A 14,033-nucleotide genomic window follows, 5' to 3' on the forward strand; every position below is an offset into this window, starting at 1 on the left:
TATTATATTGCATTTAAAAAAATGCGGCATATTATTGCGAACGTGAAGGTGTTTCACATAATTTTGCGAAAGTGTAGAGAAAGATGAGATACTTACACTTAAACATTATTATGTTAAACATGTTTTTTTTAACACCAAAGTTGATACCCGTTAAAGCTAAATTCCACCTGCAGATTCTGACACCGATCGTCTACACCAGTGGTCTTCAAACAGTGTTCCGCGAGTGAAAAAAATCGACAAATAGACCTAGATTTCGACAAATTGTGTAAAAAAAATGTAATTATTTTATGATATATTTTTCTAAATATGGGATGGGGTTTCTCGAAAAAAACTTATAATTCTAAGGGTTCCGTGAGCCGACAAAGTTTGAAGACCACTGGTTTACACTGATCGCCCCAGTAAATGTCAGTTTTGATCGTTTTCGGGAGTCATCTAAAACATAATACCTAATTCATATTTTTTTCTCAGGACTCAATCAAAAAAATCGGTACGGTGTGTGTTCGGTAATCGTCGATCCAAGTGTCACGATGACGCCAATTAGACGATCACATTTAGAGTCTCCCGGTGTAATTTGAGCATTATAATAACATACTTAGTCACAGTGGTACTCAAATTCCAAGCATTATAATATGTAAATTGTACGTAAAACATTTCACCGTGCCATAGTTTGCCGTGAGCTTACTTATTGGAAAGAGATGACCGTATAATACACGGTCACCAATTTCGTTAAATTCAATTAAGTATTACAATTATTTTCTTTCATAAATTCAAGAGTAAAAATCTAACCTAACCTTACCTTAAAAATAATTCAGTATATCTGCTATTTTCAAAATTTGTTTTCTGCTGGCTTCCTGGAAAGTGTAAACCGACAAGAACCGTGTTTTATTTGACATGAATTTTATGTCAGTACTATTACGACCCAAATAAGTAAGACGGTCTTTAATATACGGCCATATATTTCCGATACAACATTTCACGGTGAAGTGTGATACTGCGAACTGCATACGCACAAGTTACCAATCACGAATTCCAAGAGGCCTTCATAATATATTAATTTCAAGATAATTATTATTACAACATAAAAAATAGGTACAAGTCGGTTATGGGGAAGCCAGGCGGGAACCGCACTAATTGTAATAGCCGATTTTGGCGAAATTCATGAATCCAAAAATGAAAACCTAACCTAACCGAACCTAACTTAAACTAACCCAACCTAACAAATAATCCAGTGTACATCGGCTATTTTCAAAATGTGTTTGCCCCAAAACCGACTTGTACCAAAAAATATTTATCTCGCAGCTAATGAAAAAAACAAGGACTAACGAGCATTTTTAAAACATACACAGGCCATTCTCAGCTAACCCAACATCACACAAGTATAATAATTATTTTAGTTGGTGATATGATTTATTTCCCTAGCTATTTCACATTGGGGTGCTTCAGTAAACTCGACGGGGGGCTAATCACTCCTGTATAGCCTCCCGTGTTGATTCTTTCCAACAGACAAAATACACAAAAAAATCAAAACAACTTTTGAAAAATAAAAATATCTAGGTATCTTTTATTGTGATGAGTCTCTTTGACCACTTTCGTGAAATCTGACGTCACGGCAGAATAACAGTAAGACATTCTCTTCCGTGTAACAATAGAAAAGGGTTTCAATGTCTATTATGACTTCTGGCTTAAATCCTTTATTTTCCTAACGAGTTGTGGTTAACATTATTATTCTCATTTCCAGTAGGTACTAAATCACTGTAAATTTGCATTCTAAGAAGGAGATTTACCAGGGGCGCATTATGGTTAGGACATTATTTTAATATTATACAGCTTGATTAATTTTTAAGATTTAAAATCGTTTAATAAAGTTAAAATCAAACTACAAAGTAAAAACACAATACTGTAAATTCCACAATATTATAATATTAATAACTATCGACCGAAGGTATTTGATAGAATTTGAATTTAAATTCAAATGGATTTAAGTGTTGTATTAATACCATTTGAGTCGTTTTTGTGACCCGAGTTTCGTCTTTCTGCATCTTCAGGTACTGTGTACACTCACCAAAAGGCAAATAAACATTGACAACGAATTCTATTAACTCTAACTTTTATAACCAATCAATACAATAAAGTAAGTAATCACTCCATTACCTATATATCAAGTCAAGGGTCACAATAAAAAAAAAATATAACAAACAAATTATGAATAGATGAATTGTTTGTAAAAAATCCCCTATCTTATCAGTAATAATACACTCGATACATAATATTAAATAATTCTATAACTTTAGATCTCATTATGGTAGTTATTGCAATTAATTGTAGCAGGCAATATACAAAATCTTCCTTCTTATCACTTATGTACCAATTTATATTACCAATATTCTGAATATCTTGGATCATAACTGTATAAAATTTATATTAAGTACCTAATTCAAATTATTTGCTGTCAAATAGTCATAATGATGTTATAAATAACTAGGTATTAAAGTGAAGGTTTTAGCAGAGAGGATTTGATAAACATGGTATTGAGTAAGTAGAAAGTATTATTGAGTAAAAAAAAACAATTTAAAAAAATATTATTTCTTAAAGCCTCTGATTTTTTCTGAATTTTGGCTACCTCACGAAGAGGTTTCGTAACATTTTTGTAACGAAAATGAATGTTAGCTACCTGCTTAATCTATTAGGTGAATACTAATATACTAATTATAATTAACAACATGTGAATTTTGTAGATCTAGAATTCTAACCTGAAACTCACTACTACAACCTACTACACCTTCTACTACACCTTCTTATTAAAAATTTAATATAATAATAATAGTTATATTAACTAATCATCTTTGTAGTATGTTTTACACATTTATTTTTATGTTACCAAGAACGGTTAAGTCTTACAAATTTATCAAATAGTAAAACGTTTTCCTCGAATTATTTTAACGTTCAATGTTTATCTGCAATGCTCAAAATTAAGTAGGTACTTACAACTAGGTAAATTCTTGGATGTAATTAAGAGTATACAACCACAAAAAATACAAATTTATTAACAAGCACTAACCAGTATTGACTTTATGTAAAATTTTAATAAACTAAGAATAACAAAGCATCTCTTTTTGGCTGTTTTATCCAATTAAGCACTGATACACTTTATTCCTGGTTACGCCCCTGGTACTAATACTCTAGTTATATTTTTTCTATGCCATAAATTAGAAGCTTATACCCCTTTTCCTCCACAAGTGTCGCCTTGTGATGGCTTAATCCTTGAATGGAAGGCCTTAAGCGACTGTTTTTTTTAGTACGGTAAAACTAACTAAGTAAAAAATATTTTCGTGCGAAGTAACGCAAAATAATGATAAGATGGTTTCTAAATACTTATGCATGATAATTGATAACCAAAAGCTGTTTTTCATACTAAAGGTGTATGTTTCTACCTACCAGAGGCATCTAGCGAAAAAATACGAAACTTGCAATTTGAGACATTTTTTTGATAATTTATAATTTCGTATCTGAAAACATTAAAAAGAAAAATATTTTTTATTTTATGTCAAAGATAAACTACAATTGTAAAACAAATGTAATTTTGTTACATATTTACGTACCTACACAGTTAGGTACGCTATTAATACTTACATTATATTTTATGGTCATATTTATTATAAAATTTTTCCTCGTACAGGTTTTTGACTAATAATTCATAGTTTTAATATTTTTATATTATGTACCTAAGTATTTATTAAAAAAAAACATCTATTTTTATAAAAATATAAATGTGTAGGTATAACTTGAAATTCTTTTTATTTATATTAAATCTTATTTAGGTATTGTCCTAATATTTAAGCTCGATTTGATATAAATAAAAAGGATTTCAAGTTATAAACATTTATGTTTTTATAAAAATCGATGTTTTTTTAAAAAAAATATTAAAATACGTATACAAACGTATATATTGTATACAATATATAAAAGGACACGGTGAAACATGAACAAACTTCAAAACCATTTAAGGGGGACGTGCTCAACGTAGGTCAAAATGGAGCTTTCGTTCTATTATGTTCAGGATTTGAATTCGTATGATAGGATTCGTATGATAGGTATTCGTATGATAGAATATGTAGGATTCGTATAATGTCCTCGATAATGCTTTGAAAATAGAAAAAAGCTCCATTTTGACCCACGCTGAGCACGTCCGCCCTTAATCTGCAAACCAGCTAATTCCACTTTTTGACCAAAAATTTGATTTTGATAGCATTTCGTTATAAAAATGTTTTTATGCTCACACAAAACTTGAAACTCCTTTAATATATTCTTATGTACTCGTTATACTCAGATTATGTGTAATCTTTTTATTATTTAATATATCCAATAACTGCCTTCTACTCTATATGCTTAGATTATAGAAAAATTCTATATGCCAAAATATAAAATAATATTAAGTATTGTATTTTTTTTATATTAGAAGTCACAACATATTCCAGACCTCAAGCAAAGATTCAATCAATATTATTCTGATAAGTGGTCCTTTTTATTTTATTTGAACCGTAAAAATTGGCCTGACCCTTCCAAATTAACGGAAGCAGTCTTATTTTGTTTCCACGACCACACGCAAAGGAGTCTCTTATTGCCGCTATGCTTCTCGGTAGTGTGTCAGTATCGTTACCAGAACTGCATTGTTAAAGTGCATTAGGGAACAAATACATTGAAAAAATATGCAACTTCTTGAAACAACAATAAAAGCACCTAACGGCTGTTTGAGTAGGAATATTAAATATGCAGATTTACGTTTTGAGCACATAGCAAAACGTTATATATATATTTTTAATATGTACCTTCTTTTAGATACAAATTTAGATTCTTTAAAAACAGGGAATACATGGGGGCTGGTTGAAAACAAAAATAAACACTAATTAATTACTTACTTAGGTATGAAGACACGTTAATTTTTCTAAATTAATTGTGGTATTTTTTAAAAAATGTATATTCCTAATTCAGATTTCAGACATGTGTCATATAAAATATTACATTATCATAATTTTCATAAATAAAATTTAGAAAAAACAGCTAACTTAATAATTAACAATGAGCATGCGGTGATTTTACCACGTTTTTATTAGCTCGTATTCTTGTTTGTCCGGTACAGATTTTTTCTTGTGCAGTACAAATTTTTTAACTAACTTCCCGACTAGCTAGACATTTGAAACTTTTAGAATATATCAGAACACGACGACAATACATTCTTTTAAAACTTTTGGCCATCTTTAAGCAGAATTGAATTCATTTTCAGTTAATTTTGTTTTGTATGTTTCAGAAAAAAAATCGTTAAAAAGAGTATTTACTACTCACTATTATTGGTTGCTAAGTGGGTCCTAGCAACTAAATTGTTAATATATACGTGCGTTATTATGGAAATCAATATGAAATGTCAAAATGACATTTCTGTATTCTATAATATTTATATATCAAGTACAATAAAAAGTTTTTATTAATACATAGAATTGTCAAGTTTATATGATTCAACAGAGAATTTAAAAACGTGGTATATAAAAAGTTCTTTTTATCTTGTACTTATTTATTTATTTGTGGGTGTGCTGTTTGAATATACATACCTTCTTAGTACGTGTTATATATAATATTGAGTACTTAAGTATATTTTTTTAACACTACACCGGGCCATGGGTCCAAATTCAATGATATACGATAGTAGTGCAGTTAGTAATAGAAGTGAACATATCACAAACACCTAGATATAGACTAGAAAATCACACAAATATATTGTGACCTCACTGGTGAATGAAACAAAAAGCCAGCACTTTACGTACTGGATGAAGGTAGATTTCTGATATTCTAAATATTTATGTTCATTTATGTTAGTATACTTATATGAATATTAATGATAATTATTATACTTGTTCACAGTACAGATTAATAATTATTTCTGTGATCCCTGTAACTAATTCGGTATATAGGTAAGTAGGTATCTTGTTTGAATGATTTCCTTGTAAGTTTTTTTTTATAATAGTGTAGCTAGTATGATTCATCTGTCAATCTGTTTTATGGTAGTTATAGTAACCCACATAAAAGATATTAAACATTTTTAAAAGACCGTTTTTTATGACAGACATGCAGCCCAATTTACAAACACTCCCGATACACTCATTTCGGAGCTTTTTTGTTATTTTTTAATGGCTCCAAATTGAATTTCGTCTTTCGGCACATTTCGGATTGTAGTTTAAAATAACTTCTTGGCAAATTGCACTGAGGAAATGATAATTTATGTTCATCCGTTTGGCCAACGAAATGTTTGTTTGTTTTTCAACTTGGGAGGCCAATCATTGCTTTTTTATAGGTAGCTCCAATTTTCGAAAATTACTGAAATTATTGTATGGTATCAGTTAACTTTGGATTCAACTCTAAAGCATGGGTCTATTAAAAACGATGTAGGTACCTAACTTTTACTAATAATTAAGCAGGTACTCCATTTTCATTTTCTCTAAGAAGAGTCTGTCAATTATGAAAAAAAAAATTAGTATGTGGCACCATGTGTTTCGTAATATGTTGGTATACGAGCTTATATTTATGTATATTGTTATATAAACGGTTATGGTTAGACGCTTATATACTTAGTGAAAATATCACAGAACAGATTAATAAATAGAGTTCTGATAGACTATATTCATTACGCTACATTTTGACGCAAGGTTTTGAATGTGTGAGTATCCAACTAAAATGAACCACGCATTATGGACGTGAAAATGTGTGTGTAATACACCAACATTAAATGAACGTAAATGCATTAGTTGTCAGTATTCGACGTTAGACGTATTCTTGACACGTGTTTAAGTTTATCCTGTATTCTTCCGCACTTGAGATCGGTTGCCTGCTACTCCTTACCCGTCAAGTATTTCAGTTCCCATTGTTTCTGAGTTCCTTGGAAAAATGTTATGTTTATGAACAAAGACCATAAGATTATGGTACACAGTACAAAACGCATAAAGTTTCTGTTTAAGGATGATCTTTTGTTAAATAGTATTATTCATTCAAAAACCATGACATAATTCTGTTCAAAAATATTAAGTTAAACAATTTTAGTGTAATGTAAGTACATGGTATGAAGTGTCATCGCATTTTTGAATTTTTTTATCAAATAAATTTTGGCGCACTGAATTTAAAAAAATAAATATAATACATTGTATAGTTCATGTGACGAAGTTTTTTTTAAATATATTAACAGAATAAAAACAGGTAAGTATTAAAAAAATATTTAATATGCACTTTCTATTCACCACATAAACTAATATAAACCTATTCAAACATAATATTATAAACATCTTCTCGTATAATATAAAGGTATGAACAAATAAGAATTGAATGTAATATAATGTTTTATTACCGAACTTTAATTTTGACTTGATGGATTACTTTTCATCTGAGATACAATTTGGTAAATTGCAATTTAAACGCCTGAATTGCAAACCAGATGATCTATCGAAAGATGAAACGATAATTCAAAATTAATTAAATCAAAAAAAAAAACAAGAACTTTTTTACAAAGAATAGTATCTACACGATTAATTTAACATATTAAAAACGTCAAAAATACTGTTAAAAAATACATTATCATCAAAAATTACGTGCAGTTATTTCTGTAAGTAATAATTCATTCTAGATTATTTGGGTGTGTATATTTAGAGAGGTTAATCGATTAAAATAAAATCAGAGAAAACATTTCTAAGATAATATACTATTGACTTTCACTTGTATCTGAGAATACATAACATTAGATATATAATAACTACTTACAATAGATACTTATAGATATTATGTTTGTTACAGTAGCGATGGGTGGAGGTAGGGTGTTAAGATTCAGCATGAATAATGCACACTAAACTTTTTTAATCATATTTATTTGTTTTTCATTGAACTAAGAATACAATTTGCAGGTAGTACTGGTTAGTTTTTAAAATTCAATTAAACCCTGCTTAAACCGTACTATAATAATAAATTAATAGTTTAGGTATGATAATATTGGCGATCCGACAAAAATAGTACAAACTTTTTCAGTTATATTTATATTTTGTTTTCATTGAATTAAGAATATTTATATTACAGTTGATAGTCTAGGTTTGTTTTTTTAAATTCACTAATATAATAGATGAAAAATATTCTTCTATCTATAAAACGTGCACGGCTTAGTGCCATAATTTTAGATATTTTATGGATAGACAAATTATTTTTAAATATATTGTCTTCCATGGCTTGCATTAGGCAGGGTTTAATTGAATTGAAAAAACTAGCAAACACTATCTACACAATATGATGGTCTAATTTCATTGAAACCAGATACGTTTGACCGACAAAGTTTGGTGTACACCATTTATGTCGGATCTTCATAGCTTACTTCTACCCTTAGCTACTGAATAAAATTATAAATGTTATCGATGTTTTATTATATTTAATAGTAAATCATTCTGAGTATAATTCTTGTTCGGAATTTTATACAAAAACACTCGTACAAAGAACAGTACCTAAAATTGACCGAAACCACAAGGACGATTCCAAAGTGGCAAAAAAATATTATTGCCGAATGAAATATAATTCATCAGTTCTTTGCTCTTATACAGAACGTCAAAATTTAAATTTATAGTAATTTTGATGCCATATTTGATTAATTTCTTTGCAAACTCAATAACTACACTGTATTAATTAACTTAACAATATTAATTAAGATGTGAAATTAATTTACTCAATTTGTTTTTCTATTGTTTATCAAATATTTAATAATAATTGGCCTACTGAATGAGTTACTGAGAATAAAATTTAGTTAAATTAAAAACCTATGTTCACAGGATTTGTTAAAAAAATAAGAACACTGACAAGGTGCGACTACAGCGATTATTATGTCTTTTATTACGGAAACTTAAATATAGAATATATTATCAGAAAGATTATTTATATACCCTCTAAATGCAGAGACGGAATCATTTAACAAAATTAATTCCTTACGTTATTTACTATTATTAGCGTAACAGCAGTCTTGAGGGATCCAATATGTCAATATGTCAATATGCCAAGATAATCAAGTAAGTATGTAGTAGAGTAGTAGACAAATACCATTTTGAACGTAAGATACAATTAACCTGAATAAAATTATGATTGAAAGTGAAACTAAATAATATAGCACCATATTTACTTCAATCCTGTGTTTTATAATATTATTATAAGTATTTGATCATAATAAGTCACTTGAAATATCTTCAATTATTATGCTTATAAATAAATGCCCAATTTTAGCCATTTAACGTGTAAGATGGCAGAACTTTAAGTATACACGTGATCCAATGTCTGTAACAAACGACATCATAAAAATATTCTTAGGTAGTTGAGTACCTACCTTTACAATAATATTATAAATATTTCTTGTTAAAACTATTTTATGAGGTTAGTAATAATTTAGGTAAGACCTATTCAAGAGACTACTCACAGAATACATGTATTTTGGTCGAATTATTTGCAATATTTTAAACTTTGTGGCGTCTTTTCTTCCAATCCGCGATATTTTTATAATCTTTTTGTGTAGTATTAAATTGAAAAGTTTGTCTTAACTAATTACTTACTGTAATTTTAAGTACATACTTACCTACTACATGACGTCTAAAGTAGTCAATCTATGTTGGATTCAATATTCTTGTTTGATCCAAAGTTCATTTAATTTTTATTATATCAAAGGCAACCGACAGTATATATAGTATTATGTAATATTATAAAATGTACTACAAATGTTATTTTTAAAGCCTCTTTATATGAAAAAAAGAATTTGAAAGCATGATATTTGTAATATAATTGACTAGTACACAAAGATCTCTTGATTAATATGACTATTTTGCTTTATAATTATTTCAGTATGTACGTACTTATATTACAATTTAATGCTACAATGACAAATATTTTAAAGTTAATATTGGCATTTAAATACATTATAAAATTGGAGTTTTGCAAAGCTAAATGAATTTTTTATTAGATGAAGACAAAATATCGACAACGACAGATGATAAATTATGTTAGTCTACCGCCATTCTAGGTGCTTATCAATAATATACTATGTTCGGTTAACAGTCGTGCGTCAAAAATATAATAGTATTATTAAGTTTTAAAATACATTGAATGTTTTGCACATGAGTATTATGTTCTTAATTGATTTAAATATGAAAACAAAATTAAAATAAAATAACAATTAAGTATATTGATATTTTTTTTCAATCATAAATAAATTCAAACAAAATATTATAACGTTAAATATTATGTGATATTTTGACAAATCGATAATTTGAAAAAGTGTTAGAAAAGAAACGTCCTCATCAATATAATGTTTGAGACTTTCACGGTTATTCATTATCGTATTTATAGATTTTTAGGTTTAACCCGTATGTGCTTCTTTGTGCTTCTTTCTTCAATATGATATGATGTAATTACGACGTGTTTATTATTTTTGTGTATATAATATGCCTTAATGTAACTTAATGTAGAATAATAATATCTATCGGCTAAAATTGCAAAGATATAATATACCAAGTTAAGCTGCAGATACACGGCATTGCAGTGGACGTGCGTAGACGTGCGTTGACGCAGGTACTTATTTGATTCTAATTGCATCTGATTAGAATCACCAATTGGATACAACAAATCTAATTGGTGATTCTAATCGGATGCAATTCCAATTAAATAAGACCCTGCATCAACACACGTTTACGCACGTCCACTGCAATGCCGTGTGTCTGCAGCCATAAGAAGATTTTAATTGTTTAGTCACCATTTAAATCAAAATGTTCAAAGGCTAGTTTTTTGACTACGTTAGGTACTCAAAATATTAACATACGCATTCCAAAATTAGCAGTCTTGCTCCTATTTTACCACGTTTTTATTAGCTTGTATTCTTGTTTGTCCAGTACAATTTTTTCTTGTTTGTCCAAGATTAGTATTAGATGATTGAAGATTTCTAACTAACTTCCCGACTAGCTAGAAATTTGAAATTTTAGAATATATCAGAACACGGTGACAATGCATTCTTTTAATACTTTTAGCCAGCTTTAAGCGGAATTGAATAATTAATTTTCAGTTAAGTCATTGGAGATCATCATCGAGAGTAATCGTCTACTCAGCAGTAAATGTGTTAATTCTGTTTTGTATGGAAAGTTATTTCGGAAAAAATTCGTAAAAAGTAAAACACTACTATTGGTTGCTAAGCTTGCGTTACTATTGAAATCAATATGAAATGTCAAAATGACATTTCAATATTCTATATTTACTCAGTATTTCTATCAAGTACAAAAAAAAAGTATTTATTAATACATAGACTTGTCAAGTTTATATGATTCATTAGAAAATGTGGTAAGTATATAAAAAGTTCTTTTTATCTTGTTATTATTTTAAAATATCGTGGTAAAAAATAATAGAACCCATAATCAAGATATCTCAATAAGTATCTGCAGTAATAGCCAATACACACGGGAATGCAGGTCTTACGTTTTAACACCACTTAAATTGCATACAACAATTATTCCTATTGAATACATAAGTAAGACTTGTGTTGCTGTGTGTCTTAGCCCTATGTTGTTGTTGTTGTTGTATATGCCTTGAAATATAACTGGAACAGCACTAAGAGAAGAGTAAAGTTAGTAAAAAGTCTCATAGATTAATCAATTTTATAATATAATAAAACTAATGGTCTTATAATGCCGTACTGTTTTATCAGAATAGAGTATAACATACTTCACGTTGCCAGTCGCCCTACCAATCTACTTGTCGTTTAGTCTACCTGATATTTTTGCGGTTTTACCTCCCGCACTCTCGAATCATCACCACGGCAATATCTACTACAATTTAGATTACGTCTCGCAGTGCAGTAGCCATGTTATTTTATACTTATTAACTTCGTGACTGTTGTAATATGTTTCCTGATTAGCGAATAGGGTGGAGCTAAATACTTTAATCCCTTTTTACATCATGCACCAGTCAGTCGCAAAAATAGCCTATTAGAAGGGGTTTGGTTAAAAGTATTTGAAAAAAGGTACTAAGCAGTCATACCTCAAAGACTTCAAGTTGATTTGTATTTTATCAGTAGTTTACTTAAAATTATTTACCAAAGTAAAAAAATATTTTTAACTGTTTTAAAATTGATAGATTTGACAAAAAAAAATACCAGCCAGGAATTCAAACCGGCACCAAGGAATCCACCAAGCCGGTAACGAGATAAAAACAGAACATCCTGGGGAAAGATAAAACATTAATTTTTGTCGTATCTATTTATTAATTAAATAGATACCTAATTAATAAATATACATATAAATATTTAATATATTTATTTATTTATTAAAAAAATACACGTTAAGCATATCATGAATTATTAATTCAAGACGTTCACAACATGACATTTAGAATAAAAAGTACAAGTAAATCAACTAGAGAAAAAACAAGGTGGAGAAAAAAAACAACAATAATTCTAAAAAAATACAAATTAAAAAATAAAAATAGAATGCATAATGCATTTTTAAAATTTCTACATCTTTGGAAAGTGCATTGGCCAGCCGCACAGCCCTCGCTATTGGTGCATGGTGAGCCTGACATGAGGAAACAGCTTTCACCCAAAATAGGTTATGGCTGCGACCACGCATGTAATTGACGGGTGCATAAAATTCAAATTTTGCAGAATGTCGGGATTGGAAACTTTACCACGTGAGAGGAGGGAATAAAACTTTAAAAGCAGAAGTGACCTACGAGCTTCAAGAGAATGAATGCATGAAAAACTGCCAATTTGGCGTAAAAAAGCTTATTTTTCTGCTTGATTTTGATAATCATGCACAACTCCACAGAGTTATTAACTCATTATTTCCTCGTACCTAGTCACCCAAGCATTTTGAACATATTAGATTGATTAAGACGAGATATACCTAACTTGCCAGCAAGATCGAGTTGAGTCCTGTTTAATTGAGGCTTTCCAGCAATTATAAATGCACAAATTATATAATTTGATTTGTTTTTAATTTATTGAAAATATATACAACGTCATGGTAGAGATAATATAAATAATAATTATAAAATGTTTTATTTTTTCTAAAAAGTCATAGTCCTATGTTGTATCCCTGTTCTGTTTTGTTACTATTCTGTTTTTTTATGTTCTGTTTATTCATGGAACCCACCAAGCCACAGGGCTTGCAAAACTCCCGAATTTAACTTACTCTAAATCATAGACTATAGATACATCTAGACGCCACCCATTGCATTGCTAAATGAAGCCGCGTGCCGTGCGTTTGGTTTGTGGGCGATCGAACGCATTCGTCTACAAATGTTCGAGACCATAGACCATTTCGCTAGTGCTCGCACTAGACGCTCAGAATTATAATATAATTTTCTATTTTTTTTACGTTATATAGTATTTTTAAGCGGTCAAAATGCAACCATTAGGTAAAGATATCCATAATTTAAGTTATTTTAAAGAAAAACTAGGTCACTGATATTAAAATACTTATATAATAATATACAAATAAATTATCACAAACATGTATCAACTTACCTATGAAACGTAATACCATCTTCTTGTTTATCAGTACGGCTACCATATTTTAATACAACACACAGAACCATTTTTTCTACTTAATTAACTAAAAATATTTACCAATGACTTTATGTTTAACACAAAAAATAGCAATTTTAGCAACACGGTTATCGACGCTTAGTTATGCAATAAGCGAAGATTTTCCGGTTACATCGTAGCAAAACATCTCCTAGATCTGTAAACCTTTTATTTTACTCTAGCGCGTGTCGCAAAGATTATAAGGGTACCGAATACTTTTTCACTCGCACTTATGCATCGTTTTTGTTCAGGCCTTGCTCTAAATCCTTTGTAGACCTATACTAGCTCACGAAAACGTTTCATAACAGAATTTTTCTTAACGTTAAATGGGTGTTAGCTACTTGCTCAAACTCTTAAGGTCCAAACTTACATAGAAAAACAACACTAAAATAATTCAGAAAATAGATTT

Source organism: Rhyacophila brunnea, unplaced genomic scaffold (assembly GCF_057557595.1).
Source record: "Rhyacophila brunnea isolate RB1 unplaced genomic scaffold, BYU_Rbru_1.0 scaffold_9, whole genome shotgun sequence".
Classification (NCBI taxonomy): domain Eukaryota; kingdom Metazoa; phylum Arthropoda; class Insecta; order Trichoptera; family Rhyacophilidae; genus Rhyacophila; species Rhyacophila brunnea.